General features: G+C 56.0%; 1 long non-coding RNA gene across 1 annotated transcript in view; it reads left to right on the top strand.

Moving 5' to 3' along the window:
• Window positions 1-23,697, top strand: part of LOC123929659 — a 151,936-nt gene extending 128,239 nt beyond the window's left edge. Inside the window, exon 3 of the long non-coding RNA XR_006815944.1 lies at window positions 17,255-23,697. This is a non-coding gene — a long non-coding RNA (uncharacterized LOC123929659). The remainder of the gene's footprint in view (window positions 1-17,254) is intronic.
• Window positions 23,698-24,518: the final 821 nt, after the last annotated feature.

Raw genomic sequence — 24,518 nt, 5'->3', positions numbered from 1 at the left:
TATTTTCACACGTTGCCTCCGTGCTTGGTGCTCTCCCCCTGGCTCCCTGGTGTGGGTGTCCGGTGGGAGGCTGGGCCTGGGGAGGAGTCCATTGGCGGAAGGGTTCCTTAGTGGCTGCGTATGCCTGGTTGACCGGCAGGCTCTGTGTGAGTTGGGGCGGGGACGGGACTGAGCGACTCCAGGGGAGTTTCCAGGCCATTGTGGGCACTGCCTTTGGGAACATAGCACCCTCTGCCTTAGCCCGCCTTCTCCCTTCCCTCCCCCAGGGGACCTCAGTCTGAAGAGCAGTTCATTCCTTAAGATACACGGCCCCTTGCTCCCGTGGGAATGGCCTAACAGAGCGTTATTGGAGGCCCACTGTGTGCTAGGACCATTCTAGGCGGGGAACACCATCTTGCTGTCACGGGACTGGCCTTCTAGTGCATGGGAGGGTGGATGGCAAACAGCAAATAGTATATAGGTTAATTAGCTTGTACGTAAGGGTTGTACGTAAGGGGACGGCGTTGTGCAAGACTGCAGACATGGGAGCAGGAAAGGCAGGCGGCGTGTGCGGGGCAGGGAGGGGAAGGCCGGGTGCAGTGTTGAATGGAGCAGACACCTCACTGGGGAGGTGAGCCCGTGCACACGCCCCAAGGATCCAGTCCGTGAACACGTTGGGGTCGAGGGTTCTGCAGAGGGAACAGTGACATTCAGGCCGAGGACAGGAGCGCGAGGGGATTGGAATGAGGCCCAGGCCAGGGAGAGCCTGGGTGGCAGGGCGGTTGCAGGGGTGGGGGGAAACAGGTGTCAGACTTTCCCAGTGAGGGAACTGGGAGCCACAGCAGGATTCTGAGACCAGTGAGACAAATGTGCGGCGGTCGCCCTTCCTGAGGGCTGGAATGGCAATGGAGAGGAGCAGGGCAGCAGACGGCCGACGGCTCACACGCAAGGGGCCCTGAGGTGCCGGGGCCTGTCGGGCCTGATCCCAGGCATGTGACATCGGATGGCATTTCCAGTGGGGATGAGCCGAGAAGCTTCCAGGCTGTTCCTCAGGGCATGATTCTCAACAGCTGTGATTGCCTGACTTAGGATGGCCTCAAGCCCGGGGTGGTGGTGGGTCCCTCTCCGCTCCTCCCTGCCCCGGGGGGCCTCCAGGCCTCAGTCGGGCCCTCACTGGGCTCAGCAGCAAGGAGAAGAAGGGAAAGGGCAAACAGAAGGGAATGGGGGGAAATTACGGGAGAAGGGAGACCAGAGGCTCTCGCTTTCTGTTCCAGTTGTGGGGAGGATAGTGGGGGGGACGGCCGCCCTCAGGGATGCAGCTCGAGGCCATCCCTCGTGGTGTCCCCACAGCCCTCTGGTGGGGGACACGCGTGCGCTCCTTCCGCAGCCTCCTTGCCTCGGCCTCATCGTCCTCCTCCTCTGACCATAGGGAGCTCCACGGTTGCAGGAATGTCCTCCCTCACCGTTTGTCCTTCCCGTCCTGCGGTCGCCGTGACGGTCCAGGTGGGGCCGGCTCAGCGTGCCCCGAGCTCACGCCCGACAGACGTTTCTTTCTCAGAATGCTGCCGTGAGGACCTGGTCGTGGTGCTTGTTAGCTAATGTCCTGTGAGCTGACGTGCACCGAAAACTCCAGTCCGTCAGGCCACACGCCTCCTGCTCCCCAGCAAAGCCTTAGCGGAGTGCACGCGCCCTGTCACACTCGCTTGCAAAGGACGGGACAGTGAGCGGGGTGAGGTCCTCGCCTGCACGTTTCTCCCAGGCGCGAGCATATTTTTGAACGACTCTGCCGAGCTCCTGAGCGCTACTCTGCTGGGGACACTTTCCACCCGTGGCTGTGCTATCCTCTGCTTTCAGGCCGATGGCCCCCGGGGACGTGGCGCAAGATGGTGGCCTGGCAGCTGGGTCCACAGGGCCATCGTCAGAAGCAGCGACAACACGGTGGTACCGACGGACGCAGATTTAGTGTCCCGCCTTTCAAAGGCCTGTCCCCGTCCTGCCTTTTGGCCCCGAGGCTCCAGTGTGAGATCATCAGGAGGAAGAACACCCCCTCCCCTCCCGTCTGTCTGTCGTGTGTGTGTGTGTGTGTGTGCGCGCGCGTATGTGTGTATGCATGCGTGTGAGTGTGTGTATGCATGCGTGTGTGCGTGCACGTGTGTGTGTGCGGCGGGCAGGCCGAGTGGCTGTGGCTGGGATGAGGATTTCTGCCCTAACCATAATTGAGAGTGAAACGCCGGGGTTCTGGGAGAAAGAAGCATGTCCCAGTTCTGAGCGGCAGCGCGGATGACCTCACCCGGGGGACGAGAGCCATCCAGAGGACTCGCAGATGGAACTTCCCCTCGGGGTCCAAATGTGAGTCACTGTGGCTCGCGTCTGGGCAGCGGGCTCCGTCCCCAGGCCTCCCACTTCACCCCGGGACATCGTGGTCACCGCTCAGTCCCGATGACTCACTCGGGCTCCCCGAGTCAGCCCCCGGGGGTGGAGCCTTGCTCCCCTCTGGCCTCCATCCCCTCGGCGCTGGGGCCCTGGACACGATGTGCAGGACGTGTGTGGCGGGGAGAGGCCCTCACCGCCTGGGCGGGTGCACCATGGCCACGGCTGCCAAAACCGATTTCAAAATTCAGTTTGGAAAGTCCAGGGGGCTCCCTGGGGGCGCACAGTGCTGTAGCCGTGGTCTCAGAGCCCTGCGGACAGGCTGCACTCTGACTCCTGAGAGTGGGGGACACGTGGCCACCCGCCCCCAGGGAGTGCCCTGTCACCCCGTCGACTCCTCCAGACAAGGGGAGGTCACCCAAAAGGCCAGGCAGGGGCGGGGGGGGGGGCACTGGTGAGGTGTCAGGTTTTCCTCCACGCCTGCACGCCGCCTCTCCTGTCCTTCCCCCAACTCGCTCTCCATCTTCCGATGCTGGACACAGTGGCATCTCTTCTCAACCCTTCAGTCTCGCACCTGTCAGGAGCCCCTGGCAGTGAGATGCCCAGCGCGGGCCAACCTGAGCTCATCTGTGTTTAGCGTCTGTTTTAGAAACCAGGTGGCAGGAGGGACTTTCTCCGGATTCAACAGGAGTAAATCCTCAAACGATTTCAGTGGGGTTTGGGGGTTTGTTGCTTTGTTTTGTTTTTAATTTTTCATATTTCTCTCTCTCTCTCTCTCTCTTTGTCTTGAATAAAAGAACTTCTTGTAGGAAAATACCATATAAGAGTGGGGGAACAAAGGGTTCCCTGACGGTTTGTTTTCCCAGGCAAGATTTATTTAATACGTGTCCCCAGAGCCCATGGAACCTGTTCCTGGTCCTGCCAGGCCAGGCCTTTCTCCCACCTGACGCAGCACGCAGAGAACATGGCCACAGTCATGGGACTCAGTTTACTGCCCCAGAGCCTCTGTCCTGCCCCAGAGTGGTGGAGCTAACATGGCTTCACAGTTTCGTCCTTTGGCTCTGGTAAAGGTCCGAGGCGACAGCGACCTGACCCAGCATCGGGCCGAGGGCACCACCTGTCCGGCACCCGTCTCAGACATCTCTCCAGACTCCCTGGGCCCCGGGATCACCGTCCCTGCTGAGGGAGTGGGTGGGTTGGGGGTGGGGCAGAGGCTGGCTCACGGGGACACTGGGTGGCCCCGGCTGCGAGGGTCGACTTGCGCAGCTGACTGGAGACGAGGGGGTCGAAGGCATGGGCCCGAATGTGCCTTGGCCCAGGTGTGAGAACTTGTACGGAAGGCTCGGCCTCCGGGTGACTCAGTCTGCAAGCAAACTATGAAAGGGAAGTGACTCACTGTCAACCCTGAGCGAGAACTCCTGAGGCCAGGCCGCCAGCACCTGTCTGGGACGGGCTTCGTTATTAACGCTGCCAGGAAGAGTGTCATGGGAACCGGACGCCGGCCTGGATTGCTGGAGGCCTCCGGGCTTCCCAGAGCCGGCAGAGCCTTTCCACTCACCTTCCGAGGGCTCCTCTCTGGCCTGAACCCCAAAGGCAGAGGAGCCCACGCAGCTCTGGGTTGTACCACGTGTCCCCGGGCGCTTTGAGGATGACACATTCCACCCAGGACGAGGAAGGGGACCGAGAAGTGGTTTGGTAAGGGGAAGCCTTGGCCGGAAGGCTAGGCCCCAGGAGCCAGCTGAACCCGGGCTTTCCAGGAGGAGCCGGCTGTGGACGGGACTGGCCCCGGCTCGCGTGTAGGTGCCGCCTGCGGAGTCCTGGCTCCCGGGCCTCCATCATCTCTGCCGGGAATGCCTCTGGGTGGCGTGGGCTCTGTCAGGCCAGGGGCCCCAGCCAAGGAACCCCACCTCCTCCTCCAGAGGCCTGACCCAAAGATAGTTAACTCCTGCCCTGTTGACCTGTGGCCCCAGAAGCGGGTAGCCTTCTTCTAGCTCTTTCCTGCTCTGAAGTCACCCAGCCGCTTCCTGGGGCCGCTTGAGACAGAGCAGTGCGACAGAGGGCAGCTTGGAGAACCTCTGTGGGGCAGGCTGGCGAACCTCAAGAGGTGAGCTGGGCCTTCAGGTCAGCTCTGCTTTTCCTCCAGGCCGGGAAAAGCGCACACGTACACAAGAGCTTCTCCTTCCAGATCCCAAAAGGCGGGTTCGCCACTCTTGGGAGAGGCCCAGCCCAGACGCAGTCATGCCTGCCCCTGTCGGTTCCTGCCCTTCCACGTGCCGCCGTCGAGCAGAAGGAGGACGGTGGATGGACCAGGAAGAGGCGGCAGTTTCAGGGAGTTAGGATCCCCAAGGTCCCAAAAAAGCAGCCCAGCTCCCAGAGGGAAGAGCCGCCCCCGGTATTTGTTGTCTCCCGTGTAAAGCCCCAAAGCACTCGGGAGCCGCACAGAGGGGCGGAGGGGATGCCATAGGCCTGCCCGGGCTACGGAAGGAGCGTGCTGGGCTCCTGGCCGGGACACAGGCTCCCTGGGTGGCCCCGAGCAAGTCATGCGGCATCAGGCGGTTTCCCCGTCTGTCAAGTGGGAAGAAAAACACCACTTGTCCTGCTTCCCCGACAGGGTCTGTGTGAGGCCAGCTGAGATCACTGAGCAGTTTGGCGAGGCTTTGGGAGTGGCCAAGGGCCACCCAGATCGGGGATGAGGCACTGTGCGGAGTCTGAGGTCCGTGCTCCCCCGGGAGGGTGGCTTTCCAGGCACCCACCTGCGGCCTAAGATAAATCACCACGTGGCAGGTGTCCTTTGTCTGGGCTGCAGCAGGAACAGAGACACTGCCCTTTGCTGCTGCAGAGAGAGCTCCTCTGCCTTCTCTCCCTTCTGCAGTGGCCGACAAGGAGCAAGGGCCTTATTTCGTAGGCTTTCCTGAGGAACCCACCACCTGCCCGTATAGAGACTCGGGGGTGCTGGCTCTCAGTCTGCCCAGTCGTGGAGGTGCTGATTTAGCAACTCTGGCCGTGTGGTCGGTCACCGTCTTGCCACGAAGGAAGAGAGAGGCGTGTAGGAACGTCAGATTGTATCTCGTAGTGCGGTTTACGGAGAGGGCGCTCTGCAAATAGTCGTTGAATAGACACATCGTCAAATTCTTTGTTTTGTTCCCAAATGTTCCACACGTTCAGTGAAAGAAGGAGCGCCGACAGTTGCGGGGGCCTCTCTGGTGGGGCAGTAACACCTGGTGAGTGTGTTTTCCTTGCCTAGCGCCGTGCCAAGTGGATCCGGCACAGTCCTTGCTCTCCTAAAGCCGGACTCTCTCTGACCGTCTCATTCCATCTCCCGGCCAGGCCAGGATCTCCTCTGAGTCTTTCCGGAGAGGTGTTCTCTGCAGGAACCTTGCACGGTGGAGAATTCCATCTCTCCTGAGACCCTCGTCATTGCAGGAGACTCCCTCTGCCTCCCAGTCCTTCCAGAAGGGATTGACATCCGGGACCGGGAAGAGTCCCAGCAGGCCTTGTGGAGTTGCTGAGACTTGAAGTAAAGGAAGCTGGAGGACAGAGTGTCGTGAAGGCCATCTGTTCAGTGCCTCGAAGAGCATCCCCCAGAAATCACGGCCACCCAGAACCTCAGAGGTGACCGTGTGATTGCAAATACGGTCTCTGCAAGTATGAATCATGAAGGATCCACTGATGAGTCCTGAGAGGAGAGACAGGGAACAGAGAGACACAGAGAGGATGGGGGTCTCCAGAAGGGAACAGAAATCGGAGGGGAGCATCCACAGGCCAAGGACGGCTGGCAGCCAGCAGCCGCTGGGACTCATGCCTGGAATGGGGTCCCCCTCCAGCCTCTGGAAGGAATCAGCCCTGCCCACATCCTGAATTTGGACTTCCATCCTCCTCAACTAGGAGGACAGAAGTCTCTGTTGCTTTTTGCCACCAGATTGTGGTCATTTGTTAGGGCTGCCTTGGTGTAAGAGTATGAGGCTGACAAGAATGTGCTCTGTGGTAGGTCAGGAGAACAGGCTTGAGGTGAAGGGTCCCTGGGACCAGACTGCTTGTAAGGAGACAACAGGACTGGTTTGCCTGTTAGGGACGAGAGTCTGCAAGCCCGCCGGCCCGTGGACCGAGGGCCGTGATGCCAGGCTGAGGTGCGTGTGTGAGCAGAGACCTTCGCCAGGGGACCGTCTTCACAATCCAGAATGGTACCGACCCTGGATTCTCAGCCTCTCTCTCTGCCAAATTGTGACTTATATGTTGACAAACGTAGTTATAAGGTGCTTACTGTTGGAAAATTTTATAAAAGGAAAATACTCAGGATCTGTACTCAGTTATATATCCATCCTTTATTTTTAAGAAAATGATATTTTAGTGTTTTTATGATTATATAGTATTTCCTTGTTGGATCCATGGCATAGTTATTTTTGCACGGTTCTTTGATGTTCCCCACATTTCTTGTTTAGCTGTGAAAGGCTCTGAAGACCAGCCTCGTAGCAAGAACATGATTCATATCCATCCTGGTTTCGGGGGCTGCTGTAACACGTCACCAGCAACTGGGTGATTTAAAACAACCCCTATGTAAGGTGCCCGGTGGCTCCATCGGTTTAGTGTCCCACTCCTGATTTTTGGCTCAGGTCATGATCTCAGGGTCTTTCACGTCCCTCAGTGGGCTCACGTGCTGGGTGTGGACCTTGTTTAAGCTTCTCTCTCTCTCTCCCCCTCCCCCCTGCTGTGCAGGCACACATGTGTGGATGCTGTCTTTCTATCTCTTAAAAAACAACAACCCACCAATGTGCTGTCTTACAGTCCTGGCAGCCAGAAGACTGAAATGAGTCTTATAGGGCTAAAATGAAGTTGTGGCCAGGGCCCATTTCTTCCGGAGCCTCCAGGGACGAGTCGTTCCTGGCCTCCTGCAGCTTCTGGAGGCTGCCACATTCCTTGGCTTGTGGCCACATCACGCCAGCCTCTGCCTCAGTGTTCGCGTCCATGTCCGTTCTTTCGTACTCAGCCCTCCGTCTGCCTCCCTCTGATAAGGACCCTTGTGGTGGCATTCAGGGTCCATCTGGATAATCCAGGGTCCTCTCCCCATTTCAAGACTCTTAACTTGATCCCACCTGCAAAGTCCCTTTTGCCACGTGAAGTGACATTTACAGGTGCCAGGGGTTCGGACGGTGACTCTCATTTTTGGTGGGGAAGGGGGTGTCCTTGACGAGCCCATCCCGATGTCCATGACTGTCTTCTCGCAGTAAATTCCCATCAGTGGAAACACAGGACGCAAGGGTCCGACTGACGTTGCATGAAGCGTCTGGAGAAGGCACTCCATGTCGCATGGATCGACTGGCATGGTTTGCTACTGTCCCTTTAAGAGCTCTTCTCAGCCCTCCTAGGAGTCCGACCCCATAGGGAGGCTGGGGACTGAACTCCCCATTACAGGAATCATTTAGAGTCGGCCTCTGGGAAGCTCGGGGCTAATGAGATAATTCACATTAGAGGAGGAAGGAAGTGAAGGTGGCCTGACATCCTTTCTGTCTCTCATTTATATGATTCACTGAAACCTCCCCCTCTTCCCCCATCGCTCCCCCCCTTCCTCCGGCTGCCCTTTTGAATTCTGGTTCCACTGTCCACCCTCCTCCTGCCAGCTGGGGCTCTGGTTTCCAGCAAGTCCCAGCACGCCGAGGAACCTGGGAAGGCTGCCTTCCACCCTGATGAGGCACGCGGGCTCTTTTCTCGCCAGCTGCACCGGAGAATCCGTTCTTCACCTCTTTCTTCTCTTTTCCCAGAGCCTCGCCCAGCCCCCCTCCACCCCCACCCCTGCCCGGACCAGTGACCAACCAACTGGTATCTGCGGGACCAAAGAAAAGAGAAAAGCTTCCAGCAGAACACAGGCAGGCTCCAGGGGACCTACAAGTCCAGGCTGCCAAGACTTTGTTTGCCCCCTCGCCCGCCCTCCCCAAGCCCCCACCCCGTACTTCGAGAGGGAAGGGAGAGAGAACGAGAGAGAAAGAGAGAGAGAGAGTCCTCTTCCTGTTTTGTTCTGCTGCCTACACTTTTGGGCAAAGCTGTCTCTGCAAACATGAAAATCCAGTTTGGGTCTTTAATTAGAAAAGCGTGAAGTAACCCAAGGTTCAGGCCGTTTGAAGTTCAGATCCAATCCTGGGAGCCTCTCCTGGGCCCTGCGTGCAGGACACAGGAAGGCCCCGGTCCTCGTGGGCACGCTGCTGTCACGGCTGCCCATTTCCTGGAGGGACCCCCGCCTGCTTTTCTCAGACCTGCTGCTGGGGGCTGCTCCAGCCTCCCTTCCCCTAAGCCCGGGAAGCGTCCCCGGTGTCCAGAGGGAGGTGTGGCTCTCTCTTGCCCCCGGTTTATTCTTTTCCTCTTCTCATCCTCCCCGAGGGAAGCCATATGGTGGAGTGTTCCGAGTCAGGGCCAAGGCCCGGAGCCGCACTGGCCCCGGGGACAGTCCAGCAGCCCTGATGTGCCTTGTGGGTGGCCCGTCCTGTGAACTTGCTGCCTGACCTCCCCCGGCCTCCGAAAGCCCAGCTGCAGCCTTGGGTAGCGGCCTGGCCGAGTCCTGACGGGCGGGTGCCGAGGCCCCGTGTCCCCCGTCCATTTGGCGCCCACGCCCCTTGCCGTCCAGGCGGTGCTGGGGCCAGACCCCGGAGGCCCCCTTTCCCGTCTGGGTGGCCTGAGCTGGCTGTCCGGGCGCTACCAGTGAGACGGGGACAGAGCAGGCGGCCCAGAGGCTCGAGGAGGAGTGGACACAGGCTAGAAGGAGGAGAGGAGCAAGGGTGGGACCCAGGAGCTGGAGCCGAAGGACGTCCATGCGCTTCCAGGTGGAACAGCCGCAGAGCTGGACCCCGATTCACGTTGCCCCGTCTGCCTGGTTCACGGTGGGGGCTCCTGAGGTGGGGCCGGTCACCGGCTCCCTGTACTGAGCACGCAGCCCCACACATGCAATCTAAATGCTACAGACAACGTTATCAGTAACAAAAGGAAAAGAGAAACGTAATGTCAGATGGGCCTGGAGTTCCCGTACACCTGTGAGGTCTGGTCTGGACCAGGAAAATAACCAAGCGCTGACTCATTGTCCCTCCTTCCTGGGAAGTGCGCTCCTGTATTTTTTTGTACAGATGGGATAGGCACGATGATGGTGACTGGTGTCCTTATGGAGCCTTTCGTGTCTCACTCGGTCCTCACGATGGTCCTACAACGGACCAGGCACTGTTCTCGTTCCTGCTTACCACGTGGGTGAGAGGGAGTTGGGGGCACTTGCCCGGGATCTGGGACTTTGTCCTCAATTTGACTCCGTTCCTGTAAGCGGAGATGTCCCCAGTACCACGTGCCCCTGGACGGTTTTCCTACGCATAGGGATGAGGGTCGGGGACCCACGTCCCTCCCATGCCAGGGAGAGAACTAGCCTGTGTTGTCAGTGTTTCACTGGTTCCGTCAATCATTCGTTCGTTTGTCCGTTGATGTGTCTCTTCGGGGCCCAATGCTAAGCTGGGTGCCTCCCACACAGAAGGGGGAGTGTGGCTGCCGCAGCGAGCCTCCCGCTGCCCCGGGACAGACCTGCGAGGTGCCGAGGGGGGACAATCGGGGCCCCCGAAGCCCGCCGGCACCTCAGTCCTGGAATGCATGAGCTCTTTCTCTCCCACATGGTTGATGGTCCTTGGTGTTCCCGATGCAGATAAGTCAGAAGTCCCGCCGTGTCCTCAGCGCAGGCTGGCCACGGGCCCTCACACGTCTGGGTAGACAGGAGAGCCCCACACAGGACCCGGTGAGGACACCTGTCCGTTTAGCCCTCCTGAGGAAAGAGGGTAGCACCTGTTGTCCTCTGGAACCCCATCCCTGGCGTGATTCGCAGAGGACAGAGGAGCTCTTGCAAGGCTTCCAAGTAGGTGTCTCCCTGTGCCCATGGTCCCCATTGTTAGAGCAGAGCCGGCCGCTCCGGGGCCCAGTGCCCAACTAGCTGTCGTTAAATGGGCCATCTGAAGAGGGAGAGGAGAAGGGCCTTGTGGTTGGCCATCGGGTGGCCCTGGAGGGACAGGCTGCGTGATGAGGAGAGGACAGAGTGGAGTGTGGGACTGGGGTCCCTGTTATCTTGAAAGTCCATCTTTAGGCACAATCTCATGGGGGTAAACAAGGGACCCAGGTTGGCTGGTTCGGAAGGGTCTTTGATCCACCTAGAAGTTAATGCTTTTCCGTGGAGAACCGCAAAGCGGCCTCACCCCGGGCCACAGAGATAACAGGCTGGGGCAATCACAAACCACCAGCCTCCTGATAATGCCCGGTTTTATTGAGGTCTGGTTCTCACCCAATGGGAACACATCCGGCGAGCATCAAAGGGAGCAGGCGTCACCTTGTGCAAAGAATCCTCTGCCCTCAGATGTGTGTGTGCTGGGAAGGGTGCGTGTGGGGCCATGTGTGCCCAGGGCTGCCTGTTGGCAATTTCCTTCCTACCATCAGCCCCAAGGGGCCTTGACCAGCTGCGAACACCATTTCACCCCTTACATGTAAGGGACTCACTGTGTCATTTCGTGCTCACCTCTGTGTCAAAGGCGGTCGGTAGACGGATGTCAAGGGAGCCATGAGGTGGGCGCCCTGAGGACATGGAGCCTGAGGCCTATCGTTCGGGGATCTCGGGCTTGCTCTTTTGCGGTCTTTTGGAGGTCTCTATGCTCCATGGAAAGAACCCCGGGGATGTACGTCTCACCTAGGAGAATGGAAGGCATGGGCCATGACGGACCGTGGGAGAATGATGGGGAAGCATAGGGTCGCATCTTTGCAGGGGGAGGGTTGATGGAACCATTGGTGGAGGGTAGTCCCACGGGAAGGAGCATCCCCCTTCACTAGCCCCAGCCCATGCCTCTTGGCCGCCTCGTAGTTCCTCTGGGCAGTCAGGATGCGGGACTGCAGGCACTGGCCTCTGGAGACAGCAGCAGAGAAACACCACCATACAAACAGAACATCTGGAAGCTTTTTAAAGTTTATTTTTTAACACATTTGCAAGAGTCAGGACATTTGCACACGAGGTTTACAGGGTGGAGGGAACCGGGGGTTTTGTCAAGCGGGAGATAGATTTTGAGTCTGGAGAAGGGCAGCAGTACAGGGAGGGGGTGGGGGGACCTGGACATGGCCAGTGTCAGCAGCGGGTCCCGCACACTTGGGACTCTGATAGCCCAGGAACCTGTCAAAAGGCCCCCAGAACAGAAAAAGGACCTGAGTTCCTTCCTTGCTTCTTCCACGTCCATGGCCCAGAGCAAAGGGAGTTCTACCTTGTTCCCGATCTGCTGCTGAAGGAGCAGAAGGCAGGACCTCTGAGAAGGGATGGGAACGTACTGGTGGGCTCTTGTTGTGCTGAACCTTAGCCTCTTAGAGACTCGCTGTGGGGTCAGGGGGCTTTTCCTCTGAGGGTTACAGACTCCTCTTTGCATCTGGGCTAACCAGGAGGGGCTGACGCAAGCGGGAGATAGAAAAGCCAGCTCCTGCGGGAGTTGCCATGAAGGGATACCTAAGAATGCCAGAGCCCCGTGACCTTCTCTCTTTCCCCTCCTCCCCCTTCCCCTCCTCTTCCTCCTCCTTTTCTCCATGCCCTGCCCCACCTCCCCCCAGCGCCATCCTGGACTTAATGGTTTGGGCCAAGGAAAACGAGGAAGAGCTTGCCTCAGCATTTCAGGCCGGCCAAGCAGGGAGGAAACTGACGGAGTAAAGACAGTTCCCAGCAGGGGAGACAATTCACACGTGACCTCCTCTTTCTTTTCCAGAGCACCAACCTGTCCATCTCTCCCTCTCTTCCTTGCTAGTTTCTCACTGAATTCCTTCCTTCCTTTCTGCTCCAACCCAGCGTGGAGCCCCGGCCAAGCTGATTTGCAGGGCTGCATTCAGTATATGGGAAATCTCCCCTTGCTCCAAAGGCATCCTCGTGGGAGGACTGGGGTTTCAGTGCCTGGGAGTTTACCAAATGGAAGGAGAATTCATGCTCCCCGTTTCTAAATGGGCCCTGGTGCCATGCCACTGTCTTTATTAAGATGATTCTTTTTGTTGAATGAGCTCATGTTCCTAGCTCATGGGAGCTGGTCCATTGTGTGCTGTTTATTAGGGGAGGGAACTGAGGCTTTGTGTGGTTATTCATGGGAGACACTGAGAGGTGTCCGCCCAGTTCTGATGGGAAACAAGGTGACACAGCCACTAGGAATTCCTCTCCATCTAGTCACCCCATCTGGCGACGAGGATGCCCGTTCCCAGGTTGACAGCTGTCAGGCTTTTACAGCGTCTGCCTGGGAGCCTCTTGTGTGCTTCCTGTTGTCAGGATGGTGGTGGGTCACCTTCCCCGGCCTGGGGCCGTCTCTCCACCGGGCCACTGGCCTTCTGCAGCATGCAGTGGCTCCCGGCATTGGCCACACGCTGGAATCATCTGGAGAGCTTTAACTGCCACCTTGTCCTGCCCTAGCAGATTCTGATTTAACCCAGCTGGAGGGAAAATTGGGATTTTGAGAAGCATATGCCACAGGTTGCTAATGTGTAGCCACGGTCGAGAATGAACCGCCACCACGAGAAAGCATTTCTCGACTGGGAGTGACTTTGCTGAAGCTCTTTCCCACCCTTCCTCACTTATGATGTCTGAGACACTTTTTAGGGCCACACGGATAGGAGAGTGCTTCTGGATCGAGTGACTAGAGGTCGAGGATGCCGCTAATCACCTTACACTGCACAGAGCAGCCCCCTGCCCTGCACACACACCCTGATGAAGAGTTATTCAGCCCCAAACTTCATTACTTCCAGAGCTGAGAAACTTTGCTCTAGAATGGTGTTTCTCACACTTGAGAGTACCAGAACCACCTGGAGAACTTGTTAAAACACAGACTGCTGGGCTCCACTCCCAGGGTTTGGGATTCAATAAGTCTGGGGTGGGGCCTGAGAATTTGCATTTCTAACAAGTTCCCAGGTCCTTGCTCAAGCTGTCCGTCCAGGGCTGCACTTTGAGAATCACTAGTCTAGACTGACTCGGAATCCTGTTTTTCTAGATCTGTGATATATTGTATCCATTACGGTCGCTAGAAAACCCTAAAATGGCAATGACTTAATAACTAAGAAGAGCATTCTTTTCCACATAACAGAAATCCAGAGAAAGGCCATCCAACGCTGATGTGGTGGTTCTGGAGTTACCAGGGACCCAGGTTCCCATCTTCTTGTTAGATCATCTTAATGCGTGATTCACATCTCCAGTGTCCCTCATGGTCCAAAATGGCTGCTGGAGCACCAGCCATCATGTCCTCGTTGAAAGCAGAAGGTGAGAAAGGCAGACAGGAAAACAGCTTCCAACACCTTTTGGTCACAATTTCCCAAGGTCCCACAATACTTTTGCTTACATTTCTTTGGCCAGATCTTCGTCACGTGGCCATAGATAGCTATAAGAATAGCTGAGAAACGTAATCTTTTTGCTTTGGGCCACAATGTGCCAGCCAAAACTTAGAGTTATGTTACTAAACAGAAAAGGGAGAATACATGGTAGGGTAATCAACTAAGAGCTTCTGCCCATATGTCCGTGCCTAATCCTTCCTAAGAGTTACCATTAGTATCTGTGTATTTGGCATCTGCCGCCTGTTTTCGTGCCCTGTATCATTTAATCCTAACAGCTCTGCAAGGCAGATAATAACATTGTCTCTGTTTTTCGGATGACGGAACCGAGACTTGCAGAGATTAAGCCATGAGCCCAAATGCCAGTCACAAATGGTATAATTTGAGACCCTGCTTCCTGGGCTGCTTCTTGCCTCGGCCGCTCTTAGGGACCTGACATCTTCCTTCTGAGCTGGCAGGGTGTCTGTTAGACATTTCTTTCTTTCTTTCTTTCTTTTTTTTTTTTTTAAGATTTTATTTATTTATTCAGCAGACAGAGATCACAAGTAGGCAGAGAGGCAGACAGAGAGAGGGGGAAGCAGGCTCCCCGCTGAGCAGAGAGCCCAATGCAGGGCTTGATCCCAGGACCCTGAGACCGTGACCTGAGCTGAAGGCAGAGGCTTAACCCACTGAGCCACCCAGGCGCCCTGTTAGACATTTCTAAGCCGAATGTGGGACCCCGCCCCTTCTGACCCGTGGCGATCCCCGCCGCCATCCCCTCTTCTGTTGATCTAGCGGGAGACAGAGGTGTGGTTTGCTACATGGACAAGACTGGTTCCCTACGTCCGCCGTGAAATTACCACAAACTTCGTGGCTTGAAACAACACACATTTATTCTCATACATTCTGGAGGCTCATTCCACTGGGCCAAAGTCGAGAATACCCGAAGGGCTGATTCCTTCTGGAAGTGCTAGGGCAGAATCCATGTCCTTGCCTTTTCCAGCTTCTGGAGGCCCTTGTGTTTCCGACTCTTCCCCGAATGACTCCGGACTCCCGCTTGCATTTTCACATTTCTCTCCCTCTCCTGTGTCACATCTCCTCCCTACCCGGACCCCACCCCCCACCTCCCTCTTGCAGGGACCCTCCTGCTGACCCTTGGGGCCCACCTGGGTCTTCGGCATCATCTGTGCGCATCAGACCCCTTCTGGCACCTGGGGTCACATGCACAGGTTGCCCAGATTAGGGCGTGGTGTCTTTGGGGGCTGATGCCCAGCCAGCCACAGGGGCTCTCCTGCTCCTCTGCTCCCTTTCCTGGTCCTCTATTTTGCTTCCGTGGGTTGTTCCCAACCAGAACGCTGCCTGCATTTCACTTCGGGGGGTTTTCAGAGAGAGGCCAGAGACAGGTTCTGAGGGCAAGAAGGCGGTGAGTCGGAGATTTGTCTAATCAGCCCCAGCAGCCATGGCAACGGGCACGAAAACACTCAAGTGGAAAAGGCGTGGGGGAGGGGGTCCTGCCCTGGAGGTGGCAGTGACCTCACCTGGACATGACGCACGCTGGACAAGCATAAGCAGCAGGGACAGTCACCCAGCAGCAGGCTTGGCAAACCCTCAGGGCTGCGGGTTTCTAGGTCACCTTGCAACCCCCCAGGTGCCTCCTAATCTCTGAGCCCCCCTTGCCTTTCTCTAGGCTCCTGGAGGTGTGTCTTTGGCCAAATTCAAATGCTACACGTAATGGGAGGCAAGAGGGCCCCGAGTGTCAAGCTCCATTGGGCTGGTTCTGTCCTAACCTTATTTTCCTTTCCTGCAATGATTCCCTTGTCCCCCCAACACCCACACCATCCCACCCCCCACCCCCACTGCCCCCAGCCGCCTTGGCTGGGTCTGCCTGCTGGGATGAGTCTGGGGTGTTGTATGTTTTGCTTTTTATTTTATTTTGCAAACGCCTCCCAACATTCCCCTCTGTGTTTAATGTCCCCCTGCCAAGTGCATGCGGTTGCCGGGCAACAAGAAGGAAGTCCCTGTGTGATTCACCCGCTGCTGCCAATTAATTTGCTAGCTGCATGCGTCTCCCTGGGGAAAAGGCTCCTCCTGGCCCTTGGTGAGACAGCGAGGAGGGTGGCTGCCCGGGAGGGGAAACGGGACCGGAGGAAAGTTAGCAGAACTGCAGGGCTCTTCAGGGTGTTTTCGGGTCCAAATGAAAGAGCGTCTGGAGGGCCCGGGCACCACCTGGGTGAGACTTACGGTTTCCCCTTGGTGGACAATCAGAGAGCCTCTCGGGACCCTAGAGTGCCTCTGCGTGGGCCACGCTGGCTGGCTTTTCGTGGGTCGGTGGCTCTCACACGCAGACCCCCTCCCTGCCGCTCTCCTGCAGAGGAAAGTCTTCTGCGTTCTCTCTCACTGGTACCTTGTCCCGCCAATGGCAGTGCCTTGTCTCTGGTGTCGCAGCCGCTGCACACATCCGTGCCAGGGGAGTAGCCAAAGCCCACGGGAAGGAGAGCATCCCTGCACAGGCTAGGCTGTTAGCGACCCCTGAAAGCCCGCAGGGGGTGCTGGTGGGGGCCAGTTAGCCCAGACCGCCTCCAGAATCTCCAGTGTGTGTCCCGCAGCTGTCGATGTCCTTCTGGCCTCGTGCTTGGTCAGTGTCCCCTCTCTCCCAAGGTCTGCGAGGGCGGGGCTTGCCTGTCTGCTCTCGGCCGGTTCCACAGCGTCTCACCCGGAGTGGTCCTGGGGAATGGATGTATTGCCAGGTGTCCACGTTGTTCCTTGGGGGTGGATGGTGATCGTCGCAGTCCAGAGGCCTGGATTATGCATGTCTGGGAGTAGGCCCCTTGTTTGCCTCCCTGGGCCCCATCAATCTTAAAATGGGGATGTCCCCTGAGGGCATTCGGTGGCACTAACTATACTGGCCCCCTGGCAATGGGGAATCACAGGGGGTGGTGGGAAGTCAGGAAGGTACGTGGACCCCAAGTCCGTCTTCGCTTCTTTGCCGTCAGCATTCGGAAAGCAAACGTGTTAAGCTGAGTCTTCCTCTTTCCTCCAAGGGACCCCATCTGTTCTGGATAATTTCCTAATTCGTTGTTAAGGGATTTGGGAGAACAGACAGAAGTCCCTGCTGAAGTGAACATTAGGATAGGGACCAGGCCCTTGCCATCTTGTAGGAGAACACCGGCAGCTTCTGTGCCTCAGTTTTCCTGTCTATAAAGTGGGTGACTAACACCTCCATGCTCCCTGTGCCGAATCTCACGGACAACGTCGTGACGGGCTGGAAAACAAGCCTACAGTTCCTCTGGGATGGCTGTGTTCAGCGTTTTTGCTTTTGTGTGTCTAAATCAGCTCTCTGGTCTAGCGGTGAGATCCATGTGGAGGGTTCCTGGTGGGAATTCAGTGTAGGGGGCGTTCCTTGAGTGGTATAAACAGGCCTTCCTTTTTTTTTTTTTTCTTTTTCTTTTTCTGTCTTAGTGCAAATAGTGTTTTTCGCACCGTGGGTTCTGTTCACTGGCTAGACCCTTACCGACTGAAGACAGGAGAGGCGAGCTCGCTGAGGAGAGGGCGGAGGCAGAACCTAACTCTGATGCTGTGTTTCGGTCTACAGGCCCGGCACGGGGGAGCGGCTAAGGGCTGCTCTGTCTCCCTCACCCTTCCCACCAGGAAGCTAGCGGGAGCCAAGCTCTGCCATCGGGACCTTGCAAAGCACCCGTCTAAGATGGGACCATCTCTTAAGAGGCAGGAGCTCGGGATCTGATTAAGAATCCTTACTTTGGAGAATGAAGAAACTTGTGGATTTGAGAAGACGTTGAAGGAGAAAGCCAAGACCCTTGCACCAAGGAGAGAAGTCTGTGTACGGCCCCGCGTGCGCGGGATGTGACCTTCAGCCGGACGAGTCAGCATCATCCTTGTGGAAAACGTTTCCTTTGCTGCGGCGGCCCCTCCTTCTCCCCTGCCCCCAATGCCCGGAAACCGAAAGGCTTTTCCACCACACCCTCGCCGGCCCCCCAGCTCCCGCGTCTGCTGCGCCTTTGGACTCGGCAATTTGTGTTTGTTCCATTATCTTCCAGCCGGATACAGAGTGAATTGTTAACCACACTCAGGTCAAATGGGATTTTAATTTTTGTTCCTGTTCCTTCTAAAGAGGCCGATGTTTGTGTCGCTATGTGAGCAGCACCGGCGTAGAATGTCCTCTTGCTTCTTGGGGATCCGGCCCCTCGGGTTCCAGAGCGAGGCAGGTCAGGGCAGAAGTTCTTTGGGACCTCAGAGGTCGGGGACCCTTGAGGGGGCTCCTGTAGGGGCTCTGGGGTCCTCCATGTCCAGCTTTCTTTGCTTGGATCCCACACAGGTGTTTGTCTGGAAGAGCCAAAAAGTGAATGCTGTGGGTTCTTCCTGGCTATCTTCTCTCTCTCTCTCTCTCTTTTTTTAAATGTCATTTGGATGTATAATTGACATAGTATTCTATCCGTTTCCCAGCTGTCTTCTGTTTGACACAGACGCGCCACCAGCTGCGAAGACCCCTTCTCTCAGATGGCGGTTGGGGCCCATGCCAGCGCCTGGTTCTTCATCACAGGCCGTCTAGCGACCAGAGCGGGTGTGTTTATTGTCGACCCTCTTCACCCCTGGGGACACTCCTGATGGCAGGTCGGGCCCCTTGAGACACGAGTCCTCCAGAGCCTCTGTGCCCAGGGCGGAAAACCCCGCTAGAGTCGACCTTGTCTCAGTCGCAGGACCAACGACGTCCATTTGTTCTCCTGCTAAAGCAAACGGACGGCTTGCCTTTGTAGAAGGAATTAAGGCCATACACGTCGACCTTCTCCTTGTTGTACGTGATGTGTTTCTGTGACCCCGGAGCGACATCCCTGTCGGCTCAGTGGAGCGGTGGGGTCCTTCTTGGCCTCTCTGAGTCCCCACAAAACGAGGAGGACAGCCTCCCGAGGCCGTGTCCTGCCGTTGAAATGTAAGTCTTGTTTGTGGGCTTTGGTCTTCCTTGACATGCACACAGGTTCGTCATACCAGTTAGAGTCCTTGGGGTTTCAAGGAGCAGAGACCCACTTAGATCACCTCCATTCACGTGGGTTTATTCTAAGCCGCTCTGGAAGAAAGGTAGACAGACCAGTCTGCCCAGCCGCTGCCCGGCGAGGCCTTTCTAGAAGCCTGAAGCCATTCGAGACATCCATTCTCTAGACAGGTTCCAGGAACAGCAAGAACTCTGACGCCACGTCATTCTGATCGTCTGCTCAGCAGTAGGGCGCACTGCTCCTGATTCCAGAATTCTCCAGTGACGCTGAGCTGAGAGTGCTAGGTGTCCCAGTTTGCCCCGGGCTGAGAGATGTCTGGGGACACACGACTTCCACTGATAAACCTGCGACAGTCCTGGACAAACCAGAACAATTGGTGGCCCTCCCGGGTGGCTTGATGACATCGAGTCTGCTGTGTTACTTGCCGTAGCTCGCTGATGCTCTTAAGAGGCCTGGCCAGCTGCCATCAGAACCCTCGTGTCTGGCCACATTATTACCCACTGGGCAGCCTACAGATGGAGGCCGTTGGCTCAAGCACCTAGTCCTGACCACGTCCGGTGTTTCCCGGGTGGTAGGGTGGCATGATACTGAATTACAACCTGGGGACAATGAACCAGCTGAGACCCTATCCTTCAGAAGACGTGCTGTGGATTGCGGAGACGGGACCCATGCAGGGTATCGGGGATTCCTTGCCAACACAGTCCTACTCAAAAAAGGTGAAGCTCATAACCTTCCTTGGTAAGAACAGAGCAGTTCATTTGGAGACAAAAACTCCCACAGCCACTGGGAAGGGTAGGGAACCAGACTAGCCTGTCTCAGAGACATGCACGTACCTCGGAGAATGAGCCAAGAAGAAAACTCTGCGTCTTTGCTAGAGAGAGAGTAAGAACTAAAATCGTCGGGATGGGGGTTGTCTAGGGAGCGAAGGAGAACTTCCTGAAATTCCTTTGAACTCTAGGATTCTTTGAAATATGAAGGGCGTGTCAGTGGGACCTAAGTGTGTGCTTTCCCTCCAAAGATCACCTTCGAATTCCACTCCGATCGTGTCGAATGGGACCTTCCAGCTCCCTCTTCCCTCTCCAGACACTGACTTTATCTGGGATAAGGGAGCGGAACTTGGTGGTCATGGTTGTGGGCGGTGGAGGAGGACGGGAAGGTTGTACCTGCCCAACTTTTGGTGTTCTTGACAAGTAGGAACAATCTGAAGGCAAATTACAGGTTCTTTTCAGGTTAGTCAAAGCCGGGCTCTCGAGATTGCATGCCATCCCGAAGCTGTTGCTTCTTGTCGGGGATCAGGCCTCCATCTTTTCTGCTGAAAGACGGGTGTGAGCGTCTGCGGTGCTGGAACGCGAGCCTGCGGCTTGTCCCGCCCCCCCCCCCCGCCCCCCCCCCCCCCCCCCCGCACGCTGTGGCCACACAGGGGGTCATTGCCTGCTAAGTTAGAGACGTGCATGCAAACGTCGAGAAACCCGACTCTCATTATCCCTGTGCAAAGATGGAGATCCCCCGTGCACCCGAGGCTTTGCCCCTGTTCTAACTCTGCGCCTTCGCTGCCGGTGAAGGAAGGCTAGCCCAGCACGTTGGGCACCGCTTTTCTTTTGAAAAAGATGAACTCATTTCAGACGTTCCCTTCATTCATGGCCTACGTACGGTCTTTGGTTCCAGAAGTCTCACTGTTGTGCCAAAGGCAACAATCTCCTCTTTCTCTCTTTTCCTATCTTCTCACCCGCATAGGACCCCAGAATCCCAGAGCTCAAGGTGGTCCAAAAGCATCACATTTTTCTAGATTTACCTCTGACTGAGGCAGGAATCATCTGACGAGGGATCGCCAGGCCTGGGGGAGGCAGCGTTTTTGGCAGAGCGGGGGAGGGACGAGAGAGGGTGAGAGAAGGGGGAATGATATTCTGCCCTGTAGGGGAAGCAGTAGGATTGTGAAGAGCAGTTGGTGGGCTGCCTAGAGACCATGAACGTCAACTTCCTAATGAGATTCTGAGGCAGGTGCACTGTCCCCACCCCCCACCCCAGCGTGTATTGGTCTCTTACCTCTGGATCCAGGGTGACTTCTGCTCATAAAAAGCACAGAGTGGGGAGATGAGGAAATCTGACATTTTGTCTCCAAAAGCCCCTCATCTTCGTTCCTTCCCTGTAAAACGGAGGAGTCGGGCCACGTGATCCCTGAAGCCTCTTGGGTCTCTAACTGCCACAGTGCCGTCATCGTTCCCTGAGCCCGTGACCTGAAGGTTTTCTGGTTTTGCTCCATGTGCGAAGAGTAAATCAGATGTTGCCCAAGGTGCAGAGGAAAGGCAGGTTGTCCGTGTGCTGAGCACACTCCTCTTACTCTGATCCCTTATGAACGTAACCTCAAGGCAGGGCCCCGTCCTGGGTTTTGCTCTGGCTTTGCTGTGAGATTTCCCCATGGCATCAAAACTTTACCCACAGGGACCTTTTATCCTCTCCAAAGGGCCCCCCAAAACCCCAGTGTCGTCATTCCCAGTCAGGGGAATGTGGTTTACAGGGCATGAGGGTGACCTTGGGAATGGCCACTGACCTTGGACAAGACCCTGCGCAAGGCTGGTGGGAAGCAGGGCTGGGTCCCCCTCCCTTTGCTTCTGAGTAAGACCTTCCATGATCAGGCCGGCAAGAGCTCTGAACCACGGGGTCTGGAAGTCTGTACTCTAGTCCTACCTTAACCTCAGCCTCAAGGCCCTTTTCTGTGGTCTCGGTCTCCTCATCCACAAACTGGGAGAGGGAAGTGGAAACAGGTGATCCTCTAGGATCCCTCCCATGTGTCAAGTTCTCAGCCTCGCCTGACCCCGCTGAGGCCTGCCTGTTCTCTGACAAGTAGCTCTTCTCCCTTTGCCTTCGGCGGCACAAGCCGAAAGCAGGGCTGTCCCGGGAAGTCCATTACCAAAGAATACTTCAAAGCTGTTTGCACTCGTCAGTCGCACTGAACTTGAGTTTGTTGAGGGAGAGGGCAAATAGACATGTCGACTGATGGCAGACACGGGGAAGGGGCTGCTCTCTGCCCGGGGCGACCGAGGGGGAAGGGAGGTGCCTATCATTCTGACCAATGAATAAAAACCAGGGGCTCTGCGTGGCTACAACTGCAGGGGATTTATGAGTTTGCTTAGTGAAAGGCAAATATTAAGTCTTGAGTTGACCCGTCCTGGGACCTGCCTCTTGGCTTTTGTATGCCGTCCCACACCGATCACTGTGTACTTCGGGTTATCAAGTTCTGTCAAAGGGTTTTGGTTGTGTGTGTGTGTGTTTTAATTGTTTTCCGTCTCCTTCTCCTTTCTTCCCTCCTTTGCCTGCCTCCCCGCCCCCCCCCCCCCCCGCTATTACTGCCCCTCAGGGCTGGGTTTTAAAGAGACAGGGAAGGCAGAGTGTGGAAGACCACGTTGTCACGTTGTCCTGTCCACGAAGCTGGCTGCATTGGGGGCTTCCACTGGCGCCGGAATGGCCCACCTGCTGGGGTGGAGGCTCTGGACCAGGTGGTCCTCGTGGGTCCCCCTCTGTCTTTGTCCCTGAGCATAAGTCTGGCCATCGGAAAAAGATAGGCATCACCTGTTCAGTTGTGACCTTTCCTTCCTATGTGACTGTGGGCGCTGAACAGCGGCTGGTGACCTCAGCCAGATGTCCTGCGGGATGAGCCGCTGAAGATAGTGCCGTGAATGCTAACTGGGGTCTGACCAGGGCTGGTCACCATCTGGGGAGAGAAATGTCCAGACCAAAGGGGCTGGACAGGCACCTGGTCTCTCCAGTTTCCAAGTATGAGCTGCAATGAAGTTAAACTACATGGAATGTTTTTTAAAAATATTTATTTTTTTTGACAGTCAGAGAGAGAGCACAAGCAGGGGGAGCAGCAGGCAGAGGGAGAGGGAGAAGCAGGCTCCCCGCTGAGCAGGGAGCCCGATGTGGGCCTCGATCCCAGGACCCTGGGATCCTGACCTGAGCCAAAGGCAGCCGCTTAACCGACTGAGCCACCCAGGCGCCCCTACATGGAACATTCTTTACTCCTTGCCTCAAGCGTCCTCAGTGCAAAGCCCGTCTGTCCCGAAGCACTGCCGTTCCTGAGGTCCTCAGACCTCATGGGTGGGGCTTGCTAATACCCAGCACTATGGGGTCTGGCCCACAGGGCACCCTAAGTGCCCATGACCTTGGCAACAGTCCACAGAGGGTGCACCTTACGGGCCAGTTCAGGATATCATGGCTCACCACCTCTCCTCCTGTAGCCAAGAGTTGGGAATGTTCTGGAATTGCTTAATTAAGAAAGTTCTTTTCACATTCCAGTGGTGATTTTTTATTGAACTCAGCATGATTTTTAATCCTCTGGCAATTCTTCCTGGACGTGTCTATGTTTAAAAAGGTCAACCCTGGGTACCCAGGCTACTGAAGTCCTACTAGTCCTTCAAGGCTCGGCTCCCAATCTCTCTTCTCTGGGACGCCTTCCTGAATTCCTTCCTCCCTCTTGACCAGGTACATGTTCTTTTAATGCATCTGGCGTGGGATAGGCACTCAAAAAATGCTCACCCCTCCTCCCTAGACCACAGCACTTTTCATATGGCATTCCCTGTGCTTACACTGAACTTGTTTTAAGTACCCCCTTCTCCCCGGTCCTCCCTCCCCTTCCCCCTCTACCCTTACGAGAGCAGGAACTGGATCCCTCCCCATGCATGGAAATTTATCCCTGAGATGCCCGTCCAGGGTCATGGTCACATGGCAGGCACCGTGATTGACATTTAATTCTCAGGAAATAAAATCACATGGATCAATCACTTGGACCAAGTCTTACCTGGGAGGGTTGGCATCGAAACCAAGGTCGTTAAGGGGCCTCAGGTTCAGAGCTCTTCAGTTACAGCACGGCAGTTTCGACAAGGGAGATAGACAAGAAAGATGCTGGGTTGACATTTCCTGCCCGTGACCTGTGGCCGCGTGTCCCGCCACATTCGCCAGTTTCTTGTTTGCCCTTTATTCACCAATAAAGTGTTTCTGAACAGTGGAGAAAATGTGCTTGTGGCTTGATGGATTGCTTTCCCTGCAGAAACCTTTCTTGAAATAGCATGCGTCTGTTTTTATGCTCATTATTTGAGAACTGGGGTCATTTTTAAGGTCGGAATGAGAAATTTAAACTCAAAAGTTTAGGTCAAAATTTCTGAAGAATTCCACAACGTCTAATAGGGGAAACACAGAAGGGAAAAAAAGCCCACGTAGGAGAGGTTCCCTGCCTTCGGAATCTTACCTACAGTCTTTGTTGCATTTGCCAGATCAGCTGTTTGTTAGGGTTCCTGGAGAATCTGGATGGGTGCTGCTGCCTGCCCTTCACCCCGGTGCAAACTTTCCCAGTCACAGGCAGAGAAGATGGGTAGTGATGGGCAGATCTCCTGCTCAAGGGCACACTACCTGGGGACAGAAGGCAAGGACAGAAGAGGGGTCACTCAAAATCAAGCAGGCTCCAGGAAGGAGGGTCTGTTCCCATTTGCTGATTAACCACCCTTCTCTGATTAACCGGGAGCATAGAAAGGAAAAGGGATCCACGGAGATATGGGCAGGAGGTCCATCTTCTTTGGGAAGAAGGGAAGATCTCAAAGTACCCCCCTTCTTCTCGCTCGGGATAAACCAGTAGAATCAGAGTTTTGGACAAAGGGGATGCCCTCTGTGGGCTGCGGTCACCAGCACCAGTTTCAAACATCGGAGAGATCATAGGACATTCAGCCAAGAAAACTCAGGCAATCCAGGACGGAAGATGTCCCGTGTTCTGGAGTGCTTTACAATTTCACAGCTCCTCGCTTGAATCTCACAGCCCTTCATGAAAGGTATTGAGACCTCGTTGTTACAGGTGAGGACACG

Source organism: Meles meles, chromosome 18 (genome assembly GCF_922984935.1).
Source record: "Meles meles chromosome 18, mMelMel3.1 paternal haplotype, whole genome shotgun sequence".
Taxonomy (NCBI): Eukaryota; Metazoa; Chordata; class Mammalia; order Carnivora; family Mustelidae; genus Meles; species Meles meles.
This window is presented reverse-complemented; position numbering and strand designations above follow the sequence as displayed.